Source organism: Molossus molossus, unplaced genomic scaffold (assembly GCF_014108415.1).
Source record: "Molossus molossus isolate mMolMol1 unplaced genomic scaffold, mMolMol1.p scaffold_m16_p_12, whole genome shotgun sequence".
NCBI lineage: Eukaryota > Metazoa > Chordata > Mammalia > Chiroptera > Molossidae > Molossus > Molossus molossus.
Window position 1 is genome coordinate 11851431 of NW_023425347.1, and position 27515 is coordinate 11878945.

At 49.6% G+C, this 27515-nt stretch overlaps 1 pseudogene; it reads left to right on the forward strand.

Moving 5' to 3' along the window:
• The first annotated feature begins 244 nt into the window (after window positions 1–244).
• Window positions 245–27515, forward strand: part of LOC118626200 — a 52804-nt pseudogene continuing 25533 nt past the window's right edge.

Genomic DNA, 27515 nt, shown 5'->3' on the forward strand with positions numbered 1-27515 from the left:
AATAATAAAGTAATAAGGGTATGCCCACTGTAAAAATGTCAGCAAGCTGGGAGAATGTTAGGAGAGTAGAAAATGCGAGCCAGATGAAGCACAAAGACAGAAATGGAGAATCTGGGAAGAACGCTGCTGCTCCAGGAGCAGGGCGGTGGGAGTTGGTGCCACGTTGGCACTCGGTCCGCGGCAGGCAGCGACCAGGGCAGCCCACGGAGAGACTGTGGAGCCGCTCGTGGGCTCAGCAGGAGAGATGAAGGACGCCAGCCCCAGGCGGCTGCAGGAGGACCGGGCTGGTGCGTTTGCATCCACCACCTAAGGCCCCCTGCCTAGCAGACACCTATGCAGAGTTCAGACGGCGACGGCAACGATGGTGTTGATAGCACCGGCCACGCGGCCTGAGAGCTGCGTCTGCACTTTCAGTTGTCATCTCTAATACGAATCTCAAGTTTGTATTCCAGCCTTGACCTCTCTTCATGTCTCCAGACCATATATCCAGCTGTCTCTGAAACATCCATAATGGAGTGCGAGGCGCCGCCACCGCCGGAGTGGCAGGAGCCGCGGTACCCAAAGGAGGGAGGACAGGAGGCCACAAAGGCCGGGCACAGCAGTACACGAGCCCCCAGGAGATCAGTGCGCAGCTCCAGGCTGAAAAGCAGGCCAGGGAAGAAGAGGAACAGGAAGAAGGTGAAGATGGGGCTGCAGGTGACCCCAAAAAGGAGAGGAAATCACTAGACTCAGATGAATGAGGATGAAGAAGACAATTACCAGCAAAAGCGCAAAGGTGTGGAAGGCCTTATCGACATTGAGAACCCCAGCTGGGTGGCACAGACAACCAAAAAAGCCACACAGGTGGACTTGGACGGGCCCAAGGAGCTTTCAAGGAGAGAAGGAGAGGAAATCGAGAAGCAGAAAGCAAACGAGCGTTACATGAAAATGCATTTAGCTGGGAAGACAGAGCAAGCCAAGGCTGGCCTCGCCCGCCTGGCCATCGTCCGAGAGCAGCGGAGGAGGCCTCCAGGAAGAAAGAAGAAGAGAGGAAAGCGAAAGATGACGGGACTTTGTCAGGAGAACGAATGCAGGCGCACTCCCCGAATAAGCAGCTAGGCCTGTGGGAAGAGATACCGGGGAACTGGGCCATGTGGCCAGGACCCCTGCTGTGTCTCGCCCACCCTGTGCCCTGTCACCGCTGCGGCAGCCCCTCAAGACAAGGAGTCCCCCATGGCCTGGGGCCTCCTTTTCATCTTGGCCAGGAAATTGTTTGGGGGATGGTGGATGGGGGCTCGGGGGAGGGGGCAGCTGCTATCTTTGAGACAGAAAGATGCAGAACAGCACGTCATTTGTAACCATTCACATGTTTTTGCTGTTTTTAGAATTCAGAACCTTTATTGTGGGTGCCTGGGAGGTGGGGTAAGAAGAGCATCCATTTGTCCAGAAGCTTGCACAGCAGGGGGCAGTTGTGCTGGGCGGGGGCTGCTGTTGGTGAGTCTGCGACACCCAGCCCATCTGTGTTGCCTGGGTGCTCACTCAGGGCCTGTCATCTGGGAGCCTGTACCCCTGGGTCCCTGAGGGTCATGCTTCTTCCATGACCTTCCCTGTGCCCTTCTCTGCCCCATTCCCACCCTTCTGGCCAAGAAACCCCTGTTTACTGTGCAGCACCCAGGCAAAACATGCTCCACAAATCCAACTTGTGTATTTGGCAGATTAAACTTGACATTATCATAAAAATAAATAAAACATCCATTATGTCTATACGTATTTCCAGTCCAACGTGTCCAAAACCTAAGTCTTAATCTCCTCGACACATGATCCTCCGCCAGGCCTCCCTGTTAAAATGGCACCGTTGTCCACTCAGCTGCTCACACCAGAAGTCTGAGAGGCTCGTTGATTCTTCCCCCTGTCCCACCATCATGGAGTCTGTTCGTCATTGTCCATGCTCATGTCTTCCACCCTGTCCAAGCTGCCACCGCTGCCTGGACTTCTGTGACCCTGAGTTGTCTCCTCGCTTTCATTGTTGCCCCACCGCCGTCGTTCTGTCTTCACACCGCGGACAGATGCTTCCTAAAGCCTGTCGGACGGCTCCCGTGGCTCTCAGAATAAATCCCAGCTGCCAGAGGACGGACCACCCTTCTCCTGTGGCCACTGACACCTCTGCTTATGTGAGTTCCGCCCCCTCAGAGTTCTTGTGCATCTGCCAATACTTTCCAAAGAGAAATCGAGTTCCCTTTTAGGCTAAAATGCAAAATAGAATTGATGTATCTCCTAAAAACACCAAACTCCAAGCCAGTCTTGTAAAATCTTTTGCCCTCTTTAAAGTTCTTGAAAAGCAATCGCTGGTTCCCCGCCAGGCTCTCTGCCCCTGTGTTCCCCACCCCTGCCTCTCCAGCACCATCCACCGCCTCTGGTCAGCGGTACAGCTGGGGTCTGCCTCTCCAGGAGCTGAGGGTTGGGGTGGTGGATTCATGGTGCAAGGTTACGTGGTGCGTAAATCTGGGCCTTGGGAATCAAGGACTGTGACATTTTTACAGCCTCTTCTTCCAAGCCCCTGCATGGATATGAGGCAACTGGCGGGTGAACATCTGGTTTCACTTTTTATATTCACTACTACAGCTCCCATCTGACAAAACCCTCGATCTTGCCAGGGTTCTGGTCACTGGTTGAATGAATGGGCAGTGAGGCAGCTCTCTGCTAGAGATCTTGCTTCTCCTGTCTCATCATGGTGTAAAGAAACCTCCAGAAATGAGGTCACCACTATGGCATCAAAACAAAGCAATTGCCTGAGTCAAGGCCTGGGAGGCAACCTGCCAGCTGGCTGGAAGGTAAGGAGGGGGCATTTCTGGAGAGGGCCAGGGGCCTCTTTATTAACAGGGGTGGTGGCCAGGACTGAAGTGCAATGAATGCTGGGACTTGTAGTCTCTGTGGGCAAGAAGGCCATGGTGCAGGGCATGTAAGCTCCTTCTCTCCACAACCTGTAATCTTGGACAGGACTTACCAGAGTTATAATGACCATTGCAGCTAAAGGTCACATTGGAAGAATGCATTGCAAAGATAAGAGGCCGCTCTGATCAGGTGTGTCTTTCTAGGCATGAGTTATCTCTTGTGCTACATGGTTTCAACAGAGCTCCACCTCATGACAAGGGACCTTCCTTTCATCTGGTGGAGAGCACAGTACTGGAGCTAGGTTATAAAAATGTGCCCTCCTTGCCGATCAGGGTAGTATACCAACAGGAATGATCAGAACAAACAGAAGCAGGCCCCTGAAGAATGTCCCCTTCACTGAGCAGAGTGTTGGACCTCCCTGTCCCTGACTGTTCTGCACAGCTCATCAGACCCAGTGACAGGGGCTCTAATGCTTCATCATCTGCTCTTCAAACTAGGCATGGCCCCACTGTGCCAGGAAAGAGACAGCAAAACGAAGTCTGAGCGAACAGCACACCGCAGCCCCACGAGGACAGCCAGAGCAGCTGGATCTGCCTGCAGCTCTCCAGTCACCTCTCTCCAGGACCCCAAAAGCAGGCACTATGTCACCCCAGCTTGGAATCCCTCCAAAGTTCTCATGCCTATTAAACAAGCTTCTCTCCACAAATAGGCTTGTACAGCTCTGTCCCACCACTCTCCCACCCACAACCTCCATGCTAGTCAAGAGATGGTATTTACTGATACTACCAGTAACCATTTATTGAGCACTTATTATGTGCTATGAGCTGTGCTAGGTGTTTATACCCATTATCTCCCTTATTCCTACATCAGTCCTATAAAGACTATTATGTCCATTTTTCAGATGTTGAAAGAAAAGCACAAAAATTAAGATCTTCTACCACCTACTGTCATCAAACCTGAAGCCAGGCGGGTAGCTGCTGGAGGAAACCACACAGCCAGGCAGTCACCGCACGAGATGCACAGTCGCCTGCCTCTAACAGGCCTCGTGTCGTCTGGCAGCCCTGCCAGGCGGCTCACGCTGTACTCCCACGGTTGGAGCGGTGGCCACGCCACCCCTGTCCCCTCCCAGGTCCCCTCCAGCGATGACCCTCCTCGTTCCTGGCTGCACTCGGCCTTGTGTGGAGAACTTCAAACTGTACTGATGCCTGGGTTCCAACCCAGAGATTCTGTACAGTGAGTCTGAGAGGCGACCCTGGGCAGACAGGGGGTTTAAAAGCTCCCCCACGGGATTCTAACATGGAACCACAGATGAGTACTGCTAACCTAGACTTACAATTCATGAGAAAACAGAAGGCACCTGAGGGAAATCCCAAATCTACAGACCCCCATCATGAGCACCCAACCCCACCTCCTCCCTTCTGTTAGGGGAGAAAGCACCCAACTAAGAGCAAAGGCAGGTGACTCCCTCGCTGAACTGGCTGACTCTTGTCTCCCCACCACTGCACCCTCCCCTGGGTGTGACAACGACCTTTACAAGGTCTGTTTGTGGCCATCCTCTGACAACCTTCTTAAAGGGCTGTCAACCAGTCTGTGTCTACTTTCTTTCCTTCCAAATATTCCCTCCTTAGCCCAATTCACCCTGCTCCCCTCACTCCACCGAAGCGCTTGGCCTCCGGACCACCACGCGCCATCTCGCCAGACCGTCCAGCTGCGTCATTTTAGGACCCCTCTCCGCCTGGCTCTCCCGAGGCCAGTCTCTGGAGTTCTCCCTCCCTCTCCCCATGCTTAGTCTCCTTCTCCAGATCACCTCCTCTACACGAATCCAAGTGACGGGGGTTCCCAGCGCTCTGCCCTGAGCCCTGTGCTCCCCTTATTTCATGTCCCTCGCCCAGGTGATCTCATCTACACCCACAGTTTTCATCCTCGGGACCCCAGATGAAGGCCACAGACCACGTGTGGCATCTGCCTGAAGCACCCGCTCGCGTCACAGAGCCGTCTCACCGTCAGATGTCCTGACTCACTCTTCCTCCTCCACATCACTTCCCTTTCGCTGTCCCAGCTCAGCCTGCAGTCAGCCTCCCAGTCCTGTCCCTCCACCACTTTGCTGTCTCAGCTCGGTGCCCCCTTCTGCCTGCGTTAGGGCTGGATGACAGCCCCCTTCCTTTCTCACCCCGGTGGGGTAACTCTTCTTCCAAAAACATCAAAGGGATATTTCAATTATGTCCACAGGTCCTTCGACATGCCTTCCTTCTAAAGGTGGGGTCTCATTCCCTTTCCTTCGAATGTGGGCTCGACTCAGTGACCTTTTCTTAGAAAATAGAATGTGATGAAGTGACGGTAGTGGGTCAGGTCGCAAAAGGCATCGCCACTGCTCGGTGGGCTCAGCTGCTGTCACAGGACGCCGCAGACTGGTGGCCTGAACAGCAAACCTCTGATTCTCGTGGTTCTGAAGGCTGAGAGCCCAAGGTCAAAGTGCCAGAAAACTGGGTGTTTAGTGAGAGCTGCCCCTGCCCCGGCTTGTCGACAGCTACCCTCCCTCCCACTGTGCGCTCCCAGGGCAGAGAGAGAAAGCGCCCCGGTCCCTTCCTCTTCTGATAAGGGCTCCAGCCTGAAAAAATCAGGGCCTCACCCCATAATCTCATTTAACCTTAAGTACCTTCCAGAGTCCTCAGCTCCAAATAACATACATTTGGGGTTAGGGTTTCAACTTATGAATTTGGGGGGAGGGGCAAAAATATTCATTTCATAACAGCCGCTTTGCCTGGCTCCCCTAGGTCCCCCGCCCTGGGGTCACCCGCAACCATGTCACAGGGACACTCACGCAGGCCGCGGCACGGTTGGCAGGAAGAGGAACGTATGATCCACCGACGACAGCACGGACTTGGCAGCCATGGAGGCGGCCCCTTAGCCCTCTAACGCCTGTGGCTTCAGCGTCCTCGTGGCCACCGCATGGAGACTCCGGGCTAGAACCTCCCGCCCGCAGCTCCGGGGATGCCGGCCCAGGGGGCAGGCGCAGTGGTCACGGCCATTGTGCTTTGATGTCATTTATTGTTCGGCAATGATAACTAAACCCTTCAGCCCTCTTCCCCCGATCACAGCCAGAGTCCCGTTTTCAACACGTGTGCTCCTTACAGTTATTTAATGGCTCTCAAAGCCTGCAGACCGACAGTCGAACTGTGACAGTTCATCTAACGTTCTTCAGGGCCCAGCCCAGGCCTTAACCTCAAGAGCTCACATCAGGTTGGGGGAGGGGCAAGCGTTCCTCTCTCCTCAAGGTGTTCGGGGCTGATTTGATAATCACATAGATGTGAGACAGATGAACAAGAGTTAATCCACACGCATGTACGGGAACCCTGCGTACATGACAGAGACCCCAGCCGCAGGAGAGGCCCAGAGACAGACAGGGGACGTGGGTGTGTAAGACACTCTGAGCTAGGGGCCCGCTGCGTGCCCTGGGGCCTCAAAGGGTCAGTGCAGGATGACAAGGGCAGGCCTTTAGCAAGCAGACGTTTGCCCTGCCCTGTAGAGGTTTTCTCTGATCACCGTTTATTATGGGTAAGGCCCCTAATTCAAGTTCTTGTATTAAGGGAGAGCAGTTAAGGGAGGGCAGAAGTTTCTCTTGAGTCTGTGCCTAAGTTGACTTTAGCTCCGAACAATCTACACACCACAGAGTGCACATGTTGGGATGGCTCATTCAGAACCCCCACAACCCCTTCCTGGGTCAGGCCAGATGAGGGCACATCTGATGCCCCTGCGCCAGAGTCCTCCTTGCAGCACGCTGCAGAGCTGTGCCTGCCTTTTTCGTCATGTTACCAGCTGGGGTCTGGGCCGGGACAGGTGTGCCTGCGGCCTGCCGGTAGCATGTGGGCTCTTGACTTTGTGTGGGAAAGATTTCACAGGACAGCCCAGGTGGTTCTGAGAGTATGTTTATTAAAGCTGGGGACAGGGAGACAAAGGAAGGGCTTAAGGCAGAAGACGCAACAGGCGAGAAAACCAGAGAAAAGGGGGGCCTTGGGGAGAGTTTCAGGGGTTAACCCGGGACAAGCCGCTGCTGCCCGCTGCTCCCCTGGTTGCAAGTCTCGTGGGATCCCTTAGAATTTAGGAGAAAAACAGCAAAAATACAAGACGTGAATGTGCTCTAGCAAGAGTGTCCTGTGGCCCCTGTGTCCTCCGGCTTTTCCTCTCTTTGGCCTGCTGATATCCTAGGGGAGGTCTCAGGGCGGGGTCTTACCAGAATATTCATTAGCTTTTCAGGTGTGTACTTCAGTACATTGATTCAACATGTGTGTATAGAAGATTCAGGGTTTATTTTCTGGTTGGTTTCATTTTTATTTTTATTTTTTATTTTTTTATCCTCACCCAAGGACTTTTTTCCGTTTTTTATTCAGATAAAGTGGGAGGGAGGGAGAGAGAGAGAGAGAAACATCGATGTGAAAGGGACACATCGAGTGGCTGCCACCCGCACGACCAACCAGGGTCGGAGACAAACTGCAACCGAGGTACGTGCCCTTAGTGGGAACTGAACCCGGGTCTCTCTGGACCGCAGGCCAACGCTCTAACTGCTGAGCCAAACCGGCCAGGGCTGGTTGGTTTCATTTTTAAAGAACACCATCACGAACATCATTGGAGAGCGACAGGGATGAAGTCAGTCTGCCCCAGGACAGCCTGGAATGTGTAAACCGTTTGCTCCTAAGTGTCCTTGGTTAGGAAAGATAAAACCTTGTGATTCATAAGGTGGCCGCAAATCGCTCAGATTGTTTGATTTCATTTAATTCTACCGTCTCAGTCTCCCTTAGTCTACCTGTCAGGGAATGTCCCAGCTTCTTACTGTCCTGCCTCAGGCACACTCACCTCTAGCAGTGCACCACCGGCCTCGGCCCAGGACAAGAAGGAACGGAGTGCCCGGGGCATTCAGGAAGGAATTCTCATGGAAGAGAGGCTAACATGGACAGAAAAATACCACCTAAAACTGTTTACTCCAGTAGCAAGCACTGACTGAATCGGAGTACAATCGGTCAGTCTCTGTCAACTCATCTACATAAAAGCAGCCACTTTGGGAGACTCTCGGTCCATTTCTGGAGGCTGGGAGCCTTGGGAGCAAACTCTGTTTGGCATTTCCCTCCAGCCCAGGGAGAACAGCGGCGTGATGGAGCTGTGCTCCTGGCCCACCCCCGCCCCGCGCCCCACCCCCGTCCTTCCCCTCGGGGAGACCTGGCAGCTGGGTGACGTTCAGAGCACCGAGACTGCTAGGTCAGTGTTGGTTTCGGGGGTTGCCGCGCAAGGCAAGGACGACGGGCCTGAAGGAAGGCCATCCTTGTGTGTACTTCAGCCACACGATGCACTGGGACAGGACAACCAGCACAGACCCTGACACTGTTTAGCTGTAGAAGCGATTTACAGAGGAGGAACAGTGAGTGGTACCTGGTACTACTCATCTGAATGATCCATTTTTCATTTATATTAGGAAATACCAGTTTCAGCCACCCTTGTGAAGAAAATCATCGCGTCTCAGGATGCCCGGAGGGCGTCCCGTACGTCAGACTGGTGGTTGCCTCACCAAGATGAAAGACCTGAGGGGTTCACCCTTAGAAGACATCTGAACTCCTCTCTCGGGCCTACAAGGACCCACGTGGCAACTCCAGTGGCTCCAGCCCCTCCCCTGCTCACCCACCTGCTCCCACCCATCGTTTGGGGTGGTCACCTGGGCTTCCAGCCAGTCCTCCAGTGCTGGGGACCCTTAGGTCTCCTCCTCCTCTAAGGTTTTGCGCATCTGCTTCCTCCCAGCTCCTCACTGCACAGTGTCCCCTCCTCAGGGGCTTACCCGCTGCATCATCCCTGCCAGGGGCCCCTTCCTCTGCCTCAGGCTGGAGCAGGGACCTGCCTGCAAACAGGACTGCTGATAACGAGAGGTGTGCAGGCGTGAGGGGCTCCCCACGGAAGCTGTGTCCACCGGGCACTGGCAGTGGGGGGGGGGTCCTCCCTTTTGCTTTCAGCTCTTTCTCTGAAATGAGTGTTTTCAGAGTCTGCTCCACAAAGGAAACAGAAGGAGAAAAATCTAACATGTCTGGTTTCACTATAAAGTTAATGGTTTATGTTACCCTCAAGTATGTGCCTGATGGCCTTTCGTTAGGAGAAACTGAAAGAAGCAAATGGCTTGGACGCGAGCAGCCTGTAACTCTCACCCAGCGTCTCACCTGGAGGCGGGGTGGCTTTTGTACCCCACGGGGAAAGGGAGGAGGGCTAACTGAGCGGGCCTCCTTCAGTCAAGGGCGACCTCCAGACAAGGTTGTAGGAGAAAGTTCTCTGCTGACTAGTCGAGGCAGCAGGGGACAGGTGCCCTTGTTGGAAGGAGGTGCGGGGCCAGGTGCACCACGCTCGCCTCCCACACCGCGGCGGCTGTAGTCTTACCGCGTGAGTCTCTGCTGTATTGTGGACTAGTTCAAACTCTCACCGTAGGCCTCTCTTCTTGTCCCGTTATGAACACTGATTTCTTGATAAAATGTATAGCTAAAAAGGAAAAGAAGAAAAAGGTGAAGTAATCAGCTATCGCACCTCCCACGCTGCGGCATTGACTCGGAGCTGGCTCAGGGGCATGCTGGTTACCTGGCTCCACCAGGGAAGGGGGAAGGCTCTGCCGTTGCATCTGCCGAGTCCTCTGGTGAAAACGTACCTGCCGTGGCTGACCAGTCAGCAGAATGTCTGGTTATTTAGAAATCAGCTCTCAGGAGTCCACACAGCACACCACTGCCAGCGCCTCACCGCTGAGCCACCTGTGGGCGCCATGATCACAGCTCCCACCACGGCCCTAATGGAAGAAAGTGAAGACCAGCGCCGCCTCAGAGGCTGCCGGGAGATCCGTTTCCTGGGGGAAGTCTGAGCTAGTACACCAGAATCTGGAAAAGAGCGAATGTGAAGGAAACAATTCAGAAGCCCTGAGAACAAACCAGTCCACTACATGGGAGGTATCTTACGGGGCTGGTCCTCCTTCTCAGCATGCTGCTGCGTGGAAGGCTTGCTCCTGATGGCAGGGGCCTTGTCCCCGAATGGCTCTGTGCCCTCCAGTGCAGCAAGCAAGGGCTCGCTTCACAGGGGAACTCAATCCCCTGCCGGCGGAGGAGGTGAGCCGGTGAAGAGCCAAACCTTTACAAAAGGGTGAGGTCAAAGCCAAAGGTGAACCTGACCCAGACAAGGCACCAGGACAGAAGCCCAGGCATTTGACAGGCGCAAACAGCCTTCACGTAGACTGAGCTGGAAGGCAAACACCTGTGGACCTTTACCTGGCCCAGCTCAGGCTGCAGCCACAAACTTGAACCTGTCCCAGGTAAACTGGAAATTTCAAGGCCAGGCCAGGTATGACATTATGCAGAAAGAGAGAGATGAGACATGTATGCCCCACCTCACCCACCCCAACAAAGCTAATGACATCTCATCCCAGCCAAAGGGGCAGAACAAAACACAAAACCAGCGCATCCAAATGGAAAGGCCAGCGGCCGGCCCTACAGACCCGAAGCCGCAGCCCAGCCAGGGAACTCCTCCTGGTCATGGAAACAAGGAGAACCGCGCAGGAAGTAGATGTCTGCACCTACATGTCACGTGTAGGTAAAATCTATGAATCTGTTGGCTTGTGGATTTTTTTTTTTTTGCATAAACATTTATTTATATGTCCCAATAAATGTGCAAAGTGCCGAGGATACAAAAGTAAAAAGCACAGTCTGGTTCTCCTGCTGAGCTCCTCTCCCTGGAACGCAGGCCGCTCGGTCCCTGCTTGACTGGGGTTTGGGAGACTCGGTGGGTACCCGTGGGCATGACAGTGTCCACAGATTGCAGAGCAGGGAGCCAAGAGATAGCAGAGGGTGGAGCCTAGAGGGAAGCCAGGACTCAGCTGGACAGACAGCCCAGTTAAACAGAAACGCAGGCAGGAAACAGAGACCAGGCAGGAGGCAAGGAAGAAGCTCCAGCCGACCACGGTACCTGGGAGACTGCTGAAGCGATGGAAGAGGAGCCTTTTCTTCCAGGACGCCCGCGTCCTCCCCTCTTTGGGAAGGGAGTTACGAAAACAGCTGTCACCTGTTCAGGACTTCCCAAGGCCTCCGCATGCAATACTCCCACAAATCTCGAGCAGTCAGAGGAGCACCGTTCACAGTGCCACTAAGAAAGAAATGAACCGTAACAAGTTATGACACACCACTGATTTTAAATGATTGCAACCTCAGCAATGTGACAATAACGTGTATCCCAGAAATGATGACATCTAGTCGTGGGGCATAGATATCTGGATAAAATAGATGAGAGAAAAACGGACACTCACAGGGACGTCTCAGAACGGATTGATAATGGCATCCTGTTTGGACACACGTCGGTAACGGAAATCCTACAGAGCCATGGGGCAGGCAGGGCTCAGCAAACAGAAAGCGATGCCATGGTGGCCAGTGGCTTAGCTCCCTCCAAATTTAGACGATAAAATCTATCAGGAGTCCCAATAAGCTAGTAGTTAGGGACTTTTATAAACTTGGTCTGTATCACTCCATTCTTCTAGGCAGTATTTTTTCTCAAATCATATCCGTCTATAGGGGGGAAACGTCCTTATGAGCACCTAGACATTGCTGAGCACTGCATTAGTTACATGAAGGCTTATGATCTCTGATCCCTCTTTCACATGCATAGAAATGCGTAGAAATTATATATATATATGTACTTGTATACATATAGTAGTCCCCTCCTTATCCGTGGGGTATGCATCCCAAGATCCCCAATGGATGCCTGAAACCACACATAGTACTGAACTATATATGAACTATATATGTTAATTTTTTCCTATATGTACATTCCCATGATACAGTTTACAGCTTCTCTTTGGCATATCTGAACAGCCAGCATCACTACTCTTGCGCTGGGTGCTATCACTAAGCAAAATAGGGGCGTCTTGAACACAATCACTGTGGTAACACGACAGGTGATCTGATAACCGAGGTGGCGACTACATGGAGACTGGATGGAGAGATGATTCACATCCTGTGTGAGGTGGAGCTGGACACGCAAGATGTCAACATGCTACTCAGAACGGTGCAAGACTTAAAACTTATAAATTGTTTATTTCTAGAATTTTCCATTTAATATTGACCACAACTAACTGAAACTGTGGATAAGGGGGCATTATTTTGTGTGTACATATATACATACACATATATATGCATGCACATATATGTATGCCCTGATGAAAATGAGTATCAGTATTGCTCAACACCCATAAACCTGGACGTGGTGATGCATGATCACAGCTGGGAGGAAGGCAGCACAATGCTCGGTCTTGTTAAAGGGACCAGTGTGGGCAGAGCTGTAATGCGAGTTGAGAACAAAAGGACTGAGTGAGAGCACTTTGATGATGAGGACATGAGTCAAGGACTGCGAGGCAGGGAAGGAAGGCTGTCTTCCACATGGCCCCGTGAACGTGGCAGTGCAGGGCACAGGCAGTCTGTCCCAGAGAGGCTAAGGGCTGGAAAGCCGAGAGCCCTCGTCTGCTCCCACACTTTCCCTGGTACCAACAGCACCCGCATGGACGGGCACCTGCAGACCTGCTCCCTCAGGCTGAGCGAGGGCCGTAGGAAGACAAGGAGCTGCCTGATCAGGCTGTGGGCCCCTGGAGGACAGGCCCCACCCCATGTTTCTCCGTGTCCCCTCCTCCATAGGGTGTGTGTCCTGCACACAGCAGGGGATCAGGGAGTATTTCTGATTTCTCAATGATGGACACGTCTTCATTACAATCCTCCCCAGCAGTGATAGTGGCCCTTGGAGCCAAGGATACTCCTGCACAGATGATCTGGGCAGACAAGCCCTTTGTCCAGGTTGGGCTATGCCAGGACCTGCACTGTGTTTACCTGGGGGCTACAGGAAGGCCTCACCTTCCCCAAGTACAAGGAAGGCCACTATGCGCCATTTAACCTAAGAATCAGAACTAGGTGGCCCCAGAGCCGTTCTATTTCAAACCCCTCGTGTCAGGGAGACATTGAGACCCAGAGAGAAGACATGATCAGGGGCAGGACCCAGGGCGCTGGCTCCTGGCTGCTGCTCTACCCGACGTGTCCCGTGGCTCCCTGATCACTGCATGCCACGCGAGCAGAGGGTCTGCGCTTTGGCTGGGCATGGTGACAGGAGCAACCCTCTGACACAGCCCTGAGCGTGCAGAAGGGCCGGCCTCAGGCACAGCCACTGCTGGCACAGGCTGGCACACTCCCCTGGAAGCAGCCGGAAGGAGCCGCAAGAGCGGACGAGACTACCTCCGTCAGGAAAACTGGGGGGATGCTGTGTCCTGAGCAGCTTCTGGGTCCCACGTCACTGGTCTCCTCACCATGTGTCACCTCCCTGGGAGAGACCCCTCCAAGAGGTCCTGCAAAAGGTAAGGGCCACAGGTCTGTGTCCGGCCTCCTCAGGGTCACTGGGCACCAGAAACGGACACACAAAGGGCAGCTGCTGCAGGGAAAGCAGGAGGCTGGCTCTGACCTGGGGGTAGACGGTTTGAGGAATTATCTCTGTGGCCCAAGAACTGCAGAGATGAAACAAGCACTCAGATGGACCGTGTGCCTGTCTGTGTCAGCCCGTGAACCCGAGTGTCACACACACACACACACACACACACACACTCCTGCAGTGCCACAGGGCTTTCTAGAGAGTGGGCAATCGCCAAACGCTTGCTGAATTGTGATTTAATTCATTTAGTGAAGGAGGAAATGACTGAATGGATGGGTCAGGAACACAGCTTTGGAGCACCGGGTCTAAGATGTGCCAAGTGAGGGAGAGCTTCACTGCCGGGCTCGGGACGTGATGGCTGCACACGCCGGGCGTCCAGTGCTGATGGAAATTTCCTTTCCAGGAAGAAGCGAGAAGGTACAGGAGAATGGTCCAGCCCTCTCCATCTGTGAATGATTGATGCAGACAGCAATTAAACATTAGGTAATTTAGAAAAGAAAACACCTGTGCACTTCTTTTTAAATGCCCTGGAAGTGTGTGTGTGCTTGTGGGTGTGTGTATGCACACCCATACATATAAATGTACATATTTATACATATGCACGTATACACACACACACCATATATACCATTATACCATGTACTATATATACATTATGGGTTATATACACCACACACACATATATCTTTATATATGCCATATACATATATATGTCATTATATATCATTACAATGCACATACTGGCTATTTTCAGACTGTTCCCAGTATCCTGCTACTAGGAGATTTAAAATCCTGATGCTGTAAATCAGTATCCTGATTTATAAGCATTTGAATTCTGGGAGAACTTCCCAAGAATATGATTTAAAAAAAAAAAAAACAACCCTGAAAACCCCCACGTCTGATAGTTCCCGTGCCAGCTTAACCCTAATTGTCTACAGTAAGTCCAATTAGGGGCCAATCCGATTTCCCCTTCGCTCCATCTGATGCAGTAAGCTCTGGCAGGAGTGTTTGCCAACACAAACCAGGGTGAGGAGGGGGACAAGGACAGGCTGGGCGAAAGGACAGCGAGCCTGGGACCAAAGTGCAGGCCTCCTGCTCCCGGCCTCCCCAAGCGGCTGCTGGATTCCCGCTTCACCCTCACCCGTGGCTCCTTCTCCCAGCTGCCCTCCCCCTCTCTGACCTGCGAGGGACTTTCTTCTGCTTCCCACTATTCCTCTCACAGCATCTAAGTCTTCAATTAAGAATCCAGTGTACAGTTTTTACAACTGATTTTTATAAGAATCAAGTCAGGTGTAGTCCTACAAAAAAATAACTTGAAATCTATGTTGGAAGTAGATTCTCTTTTATCTCTATCTTAGCTCTATTACTCTCTCTCTGTCCCTTGCTCACTGTGTCTTTCTCTAAAGCACACACACACATATTCACACACTCACACACACACTGACACGCACACGCACCCCTTCTCCCACGCTCCCTTCTCTGCTGAGCCAGCCTCCCAGGCGCAGGCCCTTCTCCGGGAGCCTGGCAGGAGTCCTTGTGGCCTGCAGCTGCGGCGGCCGGGACTCGGGTGTCAGGACGCAGGGTGCCGGCTCAGGCATGTCCTCCAGGGACAGGGGCCACCGCAGCCACGGGCATGTGGCACCAGGGCACAGGCGCCGGCAGAGCTGGCTCCACGCGCAGTGCGCCCTGCCAGAGCCTCTCTCCACATGTCAAGGTCACGGTGCGAGGTTATGAAAGAGTGGAAAAGCACTGCGTGGTCTGCACTGCAAGGAAGGCCACGGGGACTTTCCTCCGGAGCGGAGGGAGGCCAGCGGCGCCTGCGTGCGGCGGCCCGTTGACTCAGACAGAGGACCTGGACTGTGGGATCCTCCGCTGCCCGCGTCTGCGGCTTCTCCCCTCCGTGGGAACATGAGAGATGGGACAACTGGAAAATTCTTTCTAAGGTGTTTTTATGTAGAAGAAATCCAATCACAAACATACATGTGTTTCACAAGAACCAAATACTTTTCGATCATGTTTCATGGTGGCTACCTTGTTTTAATCCCTTGCAAATTAAGGTGGGACAAATGTTCTCATAAAATAAACATTTACTTGTTTCAAAACCACTAATAAATAGTCCAGGCTAATGAAACTTTCTTTGCCTCTCCTCTAAAATACGGTGGGCCTGGTACTCTGGCGCTGCAAATGGCCCAACTCTGCCAGAGGCCGGACAGAGCAGGGGACGCGCCGGCTTGGAGTTGTGACACCTTAAATTATGACATTGGTCTCCAAGGGCTGAAACAGTTGCACTCAAAGAAAACATTTTATATATGATGCTGTAGTAACTATACCTCAAGTCTTGATTTCAAAAATAAGTAACTCAGAACAAAAATAAAATTCCTGTATAAAAGAAACACTTCAAAATATTTTTTTTTTCTTTATTGATTTTCAAGAGAGAGGGAGGGAAAGGGAAAGAGACATAGAAACATCGAAGAGAGAGAACACTGATTGGCCGCCTCCTGCATGTCCTCCACTGGGGATTTGGCCCACAACCTGGGCATGTGCCCTGACCAGGAATCGAACCGGTGACCTCTTGGTGCATGGGTCGACGCTCAACCACTGAACCACACTGCCAGGCAAGGAACACTAAAAAAAAAAAAAAATCCAAGCCACACTCACTGGCTTGAAAATGTTTTGAGGTCTTAACTTTTCCAACTGTTTTAGAGCAAAATCAGACCCATGAAAATTCTCTGAGGGGACCCCAGCACTTGGATTTTATTTGACACAATTATTTCCACAGTTCAGCAAAAAGGTCACCACATTCCAGAATCATGTCCTGAATATCAAATGTCCAGGGGAGATGACCGGAAACAGAGTGGGAGAGTCCAGAAGTTTTCTGGTCCCCTATAAATTGGTAGCAGCAGCTCTGCCTTCCGCCCACCTCAAATACTCCCCTAACTGCTTTTCCAGGCAAGCCTGTGGCTGCCAGCATTGGAAACCAGAGTCACCAGTTCCTCAGCCCCCAGCCACCCTCCCCGAGTGCCTGAACTAGGGGCCCTCGCCCAGGGCTGGCCCGCGGGGAATCCGCAAGGCTGTGTGCAGGAGCGCAACTCTGCAGGCCTGGCCAGAGGTGGGCCTCCCACCAGGAGACGCCGCTGAGTGGCCAGGGCTCCAGGAGTCCCCTACAGTCCCACAGGCCACTGGCTGGGAGAGCCGAGCACATCCCAGAACAGCTCAAGAACCAGGCCCTGCATCTCAGCTGGAGTTTTTCAGCTCTGGTTTTGCCTCACAGTTATTTATCTTCCCTCAGCTTCAGGCAGAGCAACCTGCAGTGCTGCTGCTCCCAACTTTTTCAAAAGGGGAGGTGACCGACTGCCCGGTGACTCATCGTGGGTGCCGGGCCAGCAGGCCGGCGCACAGCACACGGGGGCTGCGCCATGCCTGCCTCCGCAGCTCTTGCTGGAATCAGTGACTGTGAGGATGTGGGGACACCAGGACCAGCATATGCTCAGCACGTTAGAGAGAGGGGAAGGGAGAGAGAGAAACATTGATGTGAGAGGGAACATTGATCGGTTGTCTTCTATATGTGCCTCGACTGGGGATCAAACCCACAACCCAGGTATGTGCCCTGACTAGGAATTGAACCCACAGCCTTTTGGTGTATGGGACGATGCTCCAACCAACTGATCCACACTGGCCAGGGCAGTTTTTTGTTTCATTGTTTTCATTTTAAATATATTTTTTCTTAATTATAAAATAATTATGTAGAAAAGTAAAGAAATAATATAGTCAAGGCCCCAGGCACGTACCAGTTAGCTTTAACATTTTGCCATATTTACTTCAAATCTTTTTCTTAAAAAAAATTTATATACATATATATTATATAGATACATAATATAATATATGTATATAAAATCACTCAACCTAGCACAGGGCAGCTCTCTGAAGGGTTCTTAAAGGCCACAAGTACTTGAGCAAATGTAATATCAAATGAACCCAGCTCGGTCCCCGAAGGACAGCTCAGTTAATGAGTGTTGTTTATTTTTCCTAGTCCCTTGTGCGTGGTTCATAATCTAGTTCAGGCTCAGCTGTTGCAACTGACATTGTCACGTGAACTCCCTGCTGCATCTCACATCCTTGCCACTAAGGCTGACGGGCCACTTTGCGGATGCGGCCACTTCCAAGTCCTTGAGCAGGCAGCCTCCCTTCCTGAGCCCCACCCACCCCTTCATGTCCGTCCCGGGCTGTCCACGGGCACCACCTGGCTCCAATTCCACCTCCTAAGCTCTCTGTGAATATAGGCTTTGTGGACTGTTTATTCATGTGACATTAACTCCAGAAGGGACTTGAAGCAGCGTGAATGCCATTACCCTTGTTTGCCTTGGACTGTCTGCTATAAATGCTCACAGCAGGCTGGGAGTTGAGAACCTGCTTGAAAGAGGCCTGGGATGGGAAGTCAGAGCATCTCCCCGAGATCCTTGGCCACCAGAGGAGGAGAAAGGCCTGGCCATGTGCGATGTCTGACAGCACATCTCAGCAGCGGAGCACCTGGACGCTGTGTACAGCCTGCTCCCCAGCTCTGGGCCCGGGAAGGTACACTTCACTGTGCACAGGGTGGGAGCCACGAGGCTCCTTCGGCCACTTTCCTGGAGCATCAAGTCACTGACTGTCCCCAGTTCTGGTGTCGAAACGCTCCAGGGTTCTCTCTGAAGCCCTGTAGCTGAATAAGCCTATGTTGTTGACATGAGAACAACCGTTAGCACTTCTCCTCCTGCAGGGGATGAGTAGGAAGGGGAATCTCAGAACCCAAGGCCTCACCAGCACCACGCAGGCTGCATTTCCAAGGAGGTCCCAGAGCTGGGCGCTAGATGATGGCACTGTTTCAGGAGGGGCGGATCCATGGGCGGGCAGTTGCACCCCCACCCCACCCCATCCCCAAATTTGTTCTTTCTTAGGCTTGAGAAACATGAGCCGCACCTGTGCTTACGGAGCAGCCTTCTCCAGCCACACCTCAGAGGCAACAGGGCTGTGCCCGCTGCTCCCCGGACTTTCGGGGGGGGGGTGAACTCTGAGGTGGTGAGACTGGATCGGAACTGAAACTGGACCCTTTGGACCATTTCTCTCTCTACCTCCCACCCTGCTGACTTACAGGCATGCCCACTCACACCGCTGCCGCACACCTCCACAGCGAGAGTCGCCCTGAGAAAGGCATCGTGGGCATCCACGGTGCCCCTCTGCAGTCTGGCTGGCTGGTGAGCAGGGTGGTGTTTGTGAAAACCTGCTTTTAATCAAATCCAGTCTTGCCATCCTAAGAGTTGACAGCCACTCATTACAGGAGTCACCCTACCAGGTCTTCCCTGGGCCACTGGCAAGAGGAAGACCCTGGCAGGTGAGCGAGTGGTTTTCTGGAAGACAGGAACCGGCGGTGGACCAGGCAGCAGCACAGACCCTCCGCCCCCGCAGAGAGCCAGAGGTCCGGGAGAAGGCTCAGCATTCTCAGTAAGAACCTTCCAGAAACCTGACAGCTTCCCCACGCGGCAGGGTGATGGTGGGGAGCGGGGCCGGGAGGACTGCCCTGGGTCTCTGCCCACCCAGAGGGGAGAGGAGGGGCTGGGAGGCACTTCAGGAGAGACAGAGACTTACAGAGATGCCCCGGAGAAGGCCTCCTGAAAGGGAGGAAGGACAGAAGGAGAGTGACTCCCTCGTAACTAAGCTATCCCAGAAGGGTCACACTAAGATGTCTTTTTTAAAAAACAGCAATAAGAATGCCGGATTACCTTCCCATCCAGCCCTACTCATCCCCAAATCAAATCCCTTGCCTTTCCTTTGCCAATTCTTAAAAACTTTGTTTATTTTATTTTTTTTGCTCGGACACCAGTAAATCTTACAAGGTGTATTTTTAATCTTACCTTAGTCCTTAAACCATGCTTAAGGGTGACTACTCAGGAGCCGGCTCTGTCCAGACTGAGCACCTGACTGTCACCAGCTTGGAGTTGGGATCTGTTTCTCTAAGCCTGTGGAGGGGAAAGATGCTGGTATGTGAAGGTTGTCAAGTTCCCAGCCCATGGCCTAAGGGTCCCTGGGGGTCCTGGAGCAACTGTAAACGGTGTCTGAAGCCAAATATTGTCTAAAGCAACACATCCAATATGACAGCCATGAGCTACATGTGACCATTCAACACTTGACATGAGGCCATTGTAATATGACAAAAGTGTAAAATACACAGTAGATTTTGAAGACTTAGAATGAAAAAAGAATGTAAGCTATCTTATTAATAGGTTTTCAGTAATCATCACACATGAACTGACAATATTCTGGTACTTTTGGGTTAAATGTGATATATTATTAAAATTATTCCCACTTGTTCTTTTTTGTTGTGGTAAAGTACACATAACATAAAATATATCATCTTAGTCATTTTTAAGTGCACAGTTCAGTACATTCACATGGTTGTGCGACCATCATCACCATCCATCTCCAGGACTTTTTCATCTTGCCAAACTGAGACTCTTCCCATTAAACACCAACCCCCCATCCTCACTGCAACCCCCATCCCCGGCCACCACAATCTACTTCCTGCCTGTGAACTTGACTACTCCAGGTACCCCGTCTAAGTGAAGTCATGCAGTATTTGTGACTGGCTGATTTTACTTAGCATGGTGTCCTTTAGATTCATCCATGTGTCAGAATGTCCTTCCTTCGTAAGGTTGAATCACATTCCCTGTATGTATATACCACATTCTGTTTGTCCATTTATCTGTCGTTGCTCCCAACTTTTGACTATTGTGTATGATGCTGCTGTGAATATGAGTGTACAAATATATCTTCAAGACCCTGCTTTCAGAATCCCAGAAGTGGAATTTCTGGGTCATATGGTGAATCTATTTTTAACTTTTCAAAGAACTGCCATACTGTTTTCCATAGCGGCTGGCTACTTTACATCTCCAGCAATACCGAGGATTCCAGCGTCTTCCCATCCTTGCCAACACTTGTTAGTTTCTGGGTCGTTTATTTTTTGATAGTTGCCATCCTGATGGCTGTGAGTGGCACCTCACTGAGTTTTTAATTTGCATTTTTTATAATGATTGGTGATGTTAAGCATCTCTTCATGTGCTTCTTGGCTATTTTTACACCTTCTATAAAGAATCGTGCTTTATTATTTTTTTAAAACTGCTAGAACATTTAGTTACCTATATGGCTCACATTTCAATTCTACTAGGAAGCTCTAGTCTAGAATGAATCAGGTCACAACTACTGTCACACAGGGATGTTTTGACAATGAAAGGAACCCTGAAATTTAAAATGTGAAGAACCTAGTTCCAGTTTATAATCTCTGTTTCCTTCCAGTGATAACATTTTATGATCTCTTTCTCTCTCTGCTCCAAGAACTCAAACTAGAGTTTTTATGTCAAAAGAGAAGATGCCAGGAGCCATTCTCCCTCACAATGAGGTCCCCCCACATACAAGCTGGAAGACCCTGCAGAGTGTGCCGGCTCCCACGATCAGAGCTCACTGATGTCTTGAACAGAGGGTAGGAGGCGTCCATGTCAGCAAATTCTGCTGGTAAAATTCTGCACCATCTGAGAGAAGAAGGGGTAGGACTGGGGAGAGAAAATGTGGTCTCTGTGGAAACCACAGCACTACTGATATCTCCCTATAACAAAGGCACTAGCCCTGTTCCAAGGGAGGGGCGGGCACTACCGGAAGCTGGGCCCTGGGTCTCAGGGCCGGAGACCGCACGCGCGTCCCACTGGAGTGCGCGCGTTGCTCCAGTCCTCAGCCCGCACAGGGCCTGTGAGAGCAGGTCCCTGGGAGTCACAGATTGTAATGTGGTAGCAGGTGCTCATCTCTCCACCACTGACAGTGGTAGAAAAGGGTGGGCTCTGAAAGACTGCTGCTTTTCATGAACTTCCCCGTTTTCCCTGAGGAGACAGTATTGCTGCCTCAGATTTCCTTCCCTTCTCTCACCACAAATATCACAGAGGCGTGGCCCACCCGCTAGGAAGGGGTTGAGCCCCCACATGCTACAGCCTATGGCTTAATTTAAAAGGGAAAAAAAAGAAGAAGAAATTTGTGAACAAAGCAGAAACTATGGTGAGGCCCGTTATTTTTGTCTTTCTAACTAAAAAGAATAGTTTAAAGCATGTCCACCTTGGGCAATAGTGATTAACATGGTTTTAAAAGAAAATAATGGCAATATTTTAATGCCAGATAACAAGATGGAGACCAGGCAAGAGTTAAGAATTAAGTTAAAATAATAGCACTTGGTCATCTATTATGAAAAGATGATGTAAAGAATAATACCACAGCCTGGCCTGTGTGGTCAGTGGATGGAGCATCGCTCCATGGACTGAGAGGTCCCAGTTTGATTACCCGTCAGGGCACATGTCCTGGCTGGGGGCTGCATCCCCAGTAGGGGGCGTGCAGGAGGCAGCTGATAGATGTTTCTATCTCCAAGAAAGAAGGAGGGAAGGAAGGAAGGAAGGAAGGAAGGAAGGAAGGAAGGAAGGAAGGAAGGAAGGAAGGAAGGAAGGAAGGAAGGAAAATACTACAGAAAATATTTTAGTGTACTAGAGGAAAATGCTGTGTAAACATAAGGTTTTATAGTTTATGTATAAAATGTAGCTTATATAAATTATCTTTACAATCTAGATTTATATAAATACAGAGAGATTTGATAACTTGGTAATAATGGCAACTCAGACCTAGACAACCCCTTTTATACCCAAAGTTTTAAACCCTAATATCCCCGTAGTCTAGTCATCTCATCTCTCTCCTGTTTCCTCATCTGAATAATTAATTAGAGATACAATTTTTCTTATATCATTTGGGGGTTGTTGTAAGGATCTGATGAAATAATAGAGATGTGAACACTTTTAGAAGTTGAGAACCATAAAAATGATTATTATAAAAGTACGTATAGTTCATTACACTAGACTTTCTAAGAGGGAGAAAAGAAAACAGTGATTCTCCTGGAACGAAACAAAAACCGATACCGGTCCTGCGGAAGACATAAAATTCAGGATTCCCCACCCAACCCGCCAGTGGGGGTCATCTTTCCAGAAGGCTTGCCGGGAAAGTGTGGTGTAATATGCATCATAAAGTTCATATTTAATGTACAAAATCTTTTCTGTACAATAAGTCGCACGACGGTGTGAGAGAATTCACCAAAAAATCCTGAAAATAACACTTAACTTCTGCGATTATTATTTGCAGAAAGTCCCCGCTGCAGCAGCTAGTTCCTGGAGCGGAACAAAGGCGTGCGTGTACCTGTGTGCTTAGCTTCAGAATCATAAACTCTAAGGTACTGTGTGCCTCTGTCCATCCTCCTTCTTTCCAAAACCTGGAAACGCATCGATGCAAGCACGCGGTCTCGGAACTCTCTGGGCTCTGTCTCCGTTCTGCGGAGTTACTGAGCCGGCCGGCTGAGGCTGTAAAAACCATTCCCCCACCATCAGAGGCACCTGGGGCCTGAAGCAGGTGTGGCAGCGACACAGGTGGTTTGTTTTGCTGGGTCAGGTTGGCACATTTGTAGCCTAGGGCTCTGGATAAATGTTTAGATTTTATGTTCAGTCGCATGGTGTTCAGCTCCTCGCGTCACAGGCAGGCCCCTGCATGCTGCGGTCCTGCACCTTTGTCTCCTCTCCTGGCCGGGTGCGAAGTCAAGAGGTGAGAGGAGAGAAGGGCGGTGGGAGAGGACGGGGCGGGGCAGGATATTTCGCAGTTTCCAGCAGTCCCCAAGAACTACTTTTCAAGCTCATCAAATTCCTCCCCCTTCTCTCTTTCCTGGGCTTGCCCTGCCCCAGCAGTGGGAATCGGCTTGTTTACACAGCTCATTATGCTCGCTTTGCAGTTGCTATGGCAACCACCAGGGGTCAGTTTATAGAAGGAGAGGAAGTTCACTTTTGGGGAGTTAGCTTTCCAGCTCCTGTGCAAAGCACAGCTGAAAACAAAAGACCCAGACACCACGGAGGAAACACATTGAAAAGTTTCCTACGAGCAGAAACATCGCTCAGAGCATAAAACTTCACTCAGCAATGCCACATTTTTCCTTGCTCAAAGAGCTGCTCTAGAACAGCTGAGAGGAGAGGAAAGGTCTGAACATCGCCTCCTCCAGACTTTCCTCTCCCATCCTCCTCTGCCCCTTTACCTTGCCTTGACCTGTGGGCAGTCGCTGGTACTTAAGATAATAAGGGCAGCTACCAGGGTTCGTGTACAGTGATAACTTCATACATAGAATGTATTAGCTGAGGATCTCAAAGATCTTAGCGAACTGTCACTACTGCCATCTTTTTCACTGGGAGGGAGGGAGCAGCCACTGGAACAGAATGCCCTTCTCAAGGTCCAAGCCAAACAAAACGGGGCGCTGCACCTCCAGGCGGACTCTGGGACTACTCCCAGGATGCCTCTGGAGTAGAGTGTCCAGCTCGAACCTGACTAGCTAACCTGAGTTAGCAAATAAAAATATAGGAAGCCCAATTAAATTTGATGTTCAGGTAAACAATGAATGGATTTTTGTGTAAGTCTATCCCATACAATCTTTGGGACATACATATGGTAGGTCTAACTTAACCCAACCCTACCCTAACCCACCTCCTCACAACCACCACCTCCAAAATAGGTACAACAGGTGGATTCTCTCTCAAAAACAAAGTGAGAGATCACAGTTGAGGACCATCTAACCCTTGGAATATCCTGCTGATCATGAAAAAAATAAAGGGTTGTGTGGTGGTTTTTTGTTTTTGTTTTTGTTTGCATATAGGCAAATAGTAAACCAGAGGCAAGTCAACTTATCAACAGGCAGGTCAGCTTCCTGATCTTACTCAGATCCAAATGCCAGCATAAGAGACATGAGGGCTAAAGAGGAAAGAATTCAGTACTGGGCTTTGTGAGGTATCCACTTCTACTTTTCCACTGATAGCAAAAGTCAGCTTTCTAAAGAGTAATGATGGCCAATATCTAAAATATCTGAAGAACTCATATAACTCAATGGCAAAACAAACAATTCAATTTAAAAATGAGTAAAAGATCTGAATACACATTTTCCAAAGAAGACATACAAATGGCCAACAGGTACATGAAAAAGTGTTCAACATTCCTAGTTATAAGGAAAATGCAACTCGAAACCACAACGAGCTATCATTTCACACTTGTCAAAATGGCTTTGGTCGAAAAGACAGGAAATAAGCGTCAGGAAGGATATGGTGAAAAAGGAACCCTTGTTTACTCTTGGTGGGATTATAAATCAGTGCAGCCACTATGGAGACCAGTATGGAGGGTCCCCAAAGAATTAAAAATAGAGCTGCCATGTGACCCAACAATTATATTATGCAATATAGAGAGATATATTATTCAGCCATGAAAAAGAATAAAATCTTGCCATTTGCAACCACATGATGGGCCTTGAGGGAATTATGCTAAGGTAAATAAATTAGACATAGAAGGACAAATAGCATATGATCTCTCTTATAAGTGAAATAAAAAAAAAAATTTTAAGCTCATAGATACAGAGAACAGACAGGTGGCTGCCAGAGACAGGGATGGGAGGGTGCGGAAAATGAGTAAAGAGGTCAAAAGGTAAAAATTAAGTAAGTAAACTTTTAACATAAATAAGCTTAAAAAAATAATAATTTGTTAACCTGGCCCATTCCCAAATTGTCTTCTCACAGTAAATTACTCTTCCTTAGTTCACCCCCATTTGCTGAATCTCCCCTATTAACTGTCCCTTAAAGACTCAGAGTTTATGTTTTAAGAGAGATATAATTTACATACAAGAAAAATCACAGATATTGACTTTAAAAATAGTAATGTTTTACTTCTTTGACAGGAAAACCATTTTTAATGAACTTTTTTTCTTTTTTAGAAATAACTAGCATTTGTTTTTGAGTGCCCCGTTGGGTACGTGTGGTAACAGAAAAGCCAGCACGGACGAGCCCAGAGAAGCCGGTACACTTTCTCCACCATTGGTTGTCTGTGGTTTCGGTGCCTGTGTACACATGTATGTGGAGGGAAATGACATTTGCACTTCTAAAGTCACACTCTAACGGCATGCTGTTGTGTCAACAAGGGGAGGCTGGCTCAATTTTCCTGCATTCTGTGGAGCTCACAGGGAACACAGGCCACGAGTTGTGCAGTGTGCTGTGGTAGCTTTACATCTGTTTCGAGCCTGAATCCGTGTACCCCAAACTTAAAGCAAATAAGTGAAGAAACATAAATGTATATGAAAACAAAACAAATACTTTCAATAATATGGTCCGTAAGGCCCCTGCCAACTCAGACTGCAAGGGTTCCCACAGCTCTAATCCAAAACAGGCAATCAAAGGAAAACTGTCAAGATAAACATCATGTGCAATAAAAATGTTCTCACCTGTTACTAACTCTAAAAATCTCAGTGCAGTTTTCACCAAGCCAAAAAAAAAGGTGGGGGGGGGGGGGCTGTTATTTAAGAAGCTGATATTTCAAGTCTGGAGCTGGAAGTTCGAATTTTGTCTCTTCTACTTCTAAAGGGGACCCCGTGAAAGTCTGTGGCAGTTTACCCACGGGCAAAGTGCAGATGCTGGGTCTGTATTAAGTGCTCCTTGCACAACTGAAGGGTATTGCGAGAATATCTATACATTACTCTGAGCTAGTCAGACAAAAGGCAGGAAGTATGAGATGTAATTATTTGTGCTACAGTATTCACTTTTTATACAAGCAATTTCATTTAGAAGTTGGAATCTAGTTTTGTTTAAAGCACTTAATTTTTGAAATCTTACTTTCATTTATTTAAAAAATCAGTTGTTCTCACCCTGACCTGTTTGGCTCAGCGGATAGAGCATCGGCCCACAGACTGGAGAGTCCCAGGTTCGGTTCCCACTAAGGGCACGTACCTCTGTTGCAGTTTATCCCCGGCTCTGATTGAGGTCATGTGGGTGCTGACCACTCGACGTGTCTCTCTCACATTGATGTTTCTCTCTCGCACTCTCTCTCTCCCTCCCGCTCTATCTGAAGATAAATGCAAAAATTTCTTCGGGTGAGGATAAAAAAGTAATAATAAAAAATAGTAGTTCTTTACTTTTTTCTTAATCATTTGTTAATAAACCCTACGTTTGAAGCTCAAGCTGTGGGACAGTGTCTTTTAAACACCACTCAACAGCTGTTACATGGGATAATCACTTGTTTATCCTCATGTCATTAATTCAAATGCTAATTGCACTCTAGGTTCAGCTTATTCTCCCACTCAAGCCGACCAGGTGTGCAGCCCTGTGAAAGGATGCTGCGGCAAGCAAGGGCCTCGGTCTAGCATTCCCAGAGGCACAGGTGAACCAGGGCAACACACACGCACACACACAGACACACACAGACACACACACACACACACACACACACACACACACAAGAATGAATGGGCATGTTGCTTATAACTGGAAAATTTGAAATGACCAAATGTCAACTTTTGATGAACTAATGAAAAAAACAAAATAAACAGCCACGGACTGTAGTATTTAACAATCTAAAAGGATGCTTATAAGTATGGTTAAATTACAGGTAAAATATATTTATGTTGAGTGAAAAATGTAATATGCAAAACTAGTGTATAATTGCAATATAGAGAAAATATTTGCATAGAAAAGGACAAAGAATACATGATATTCTTGGAACTACAATCAATCACTATTTAGAGAACTAAGCAAGGACAATCCTAGGGGCTGAACATCCGTAAGTTTCTGTTTTCACAGAGCTTGCATTTGGAGGAGAAAGACACTATACAAGTAAAGAAATTAGTAAACGAGATATATTCACAGAGTGGTGTCCTACAAAAGTTTACCAAGAGTTATGAAACAGAAGGATCAGAGGGTCTGCTTTAACTTGTGAAGGAAGAGACCTCAGAAAAAAACTGAACAATAAGAAGCCCCAGTGAAAGTCCCAAGACTGGCGTGGACTTGGCGTGATCAAAGAACAGTGCGCAGGTCACAACGTAATAAGCAAGGAAGAGTCAGGTAGCAGATGAGTTTGGAGAGGTGGGCAGGAGCCAGGTCCTGCTCAAGGGAAGGTGCTGAGGTGGAAAGAGAGAGACCAGTTAGTAGTTACTGCAGGGGCCCAGGTGGAAGAAATGGGCACATAGACTGAAGTCGTGTCCATGGAGGTGGGAAGGAGTAGATGGATTCAGACAATATTTTGAAGGGAGAGCTGACATGAACTGCTGATGAACCAAATTGGGG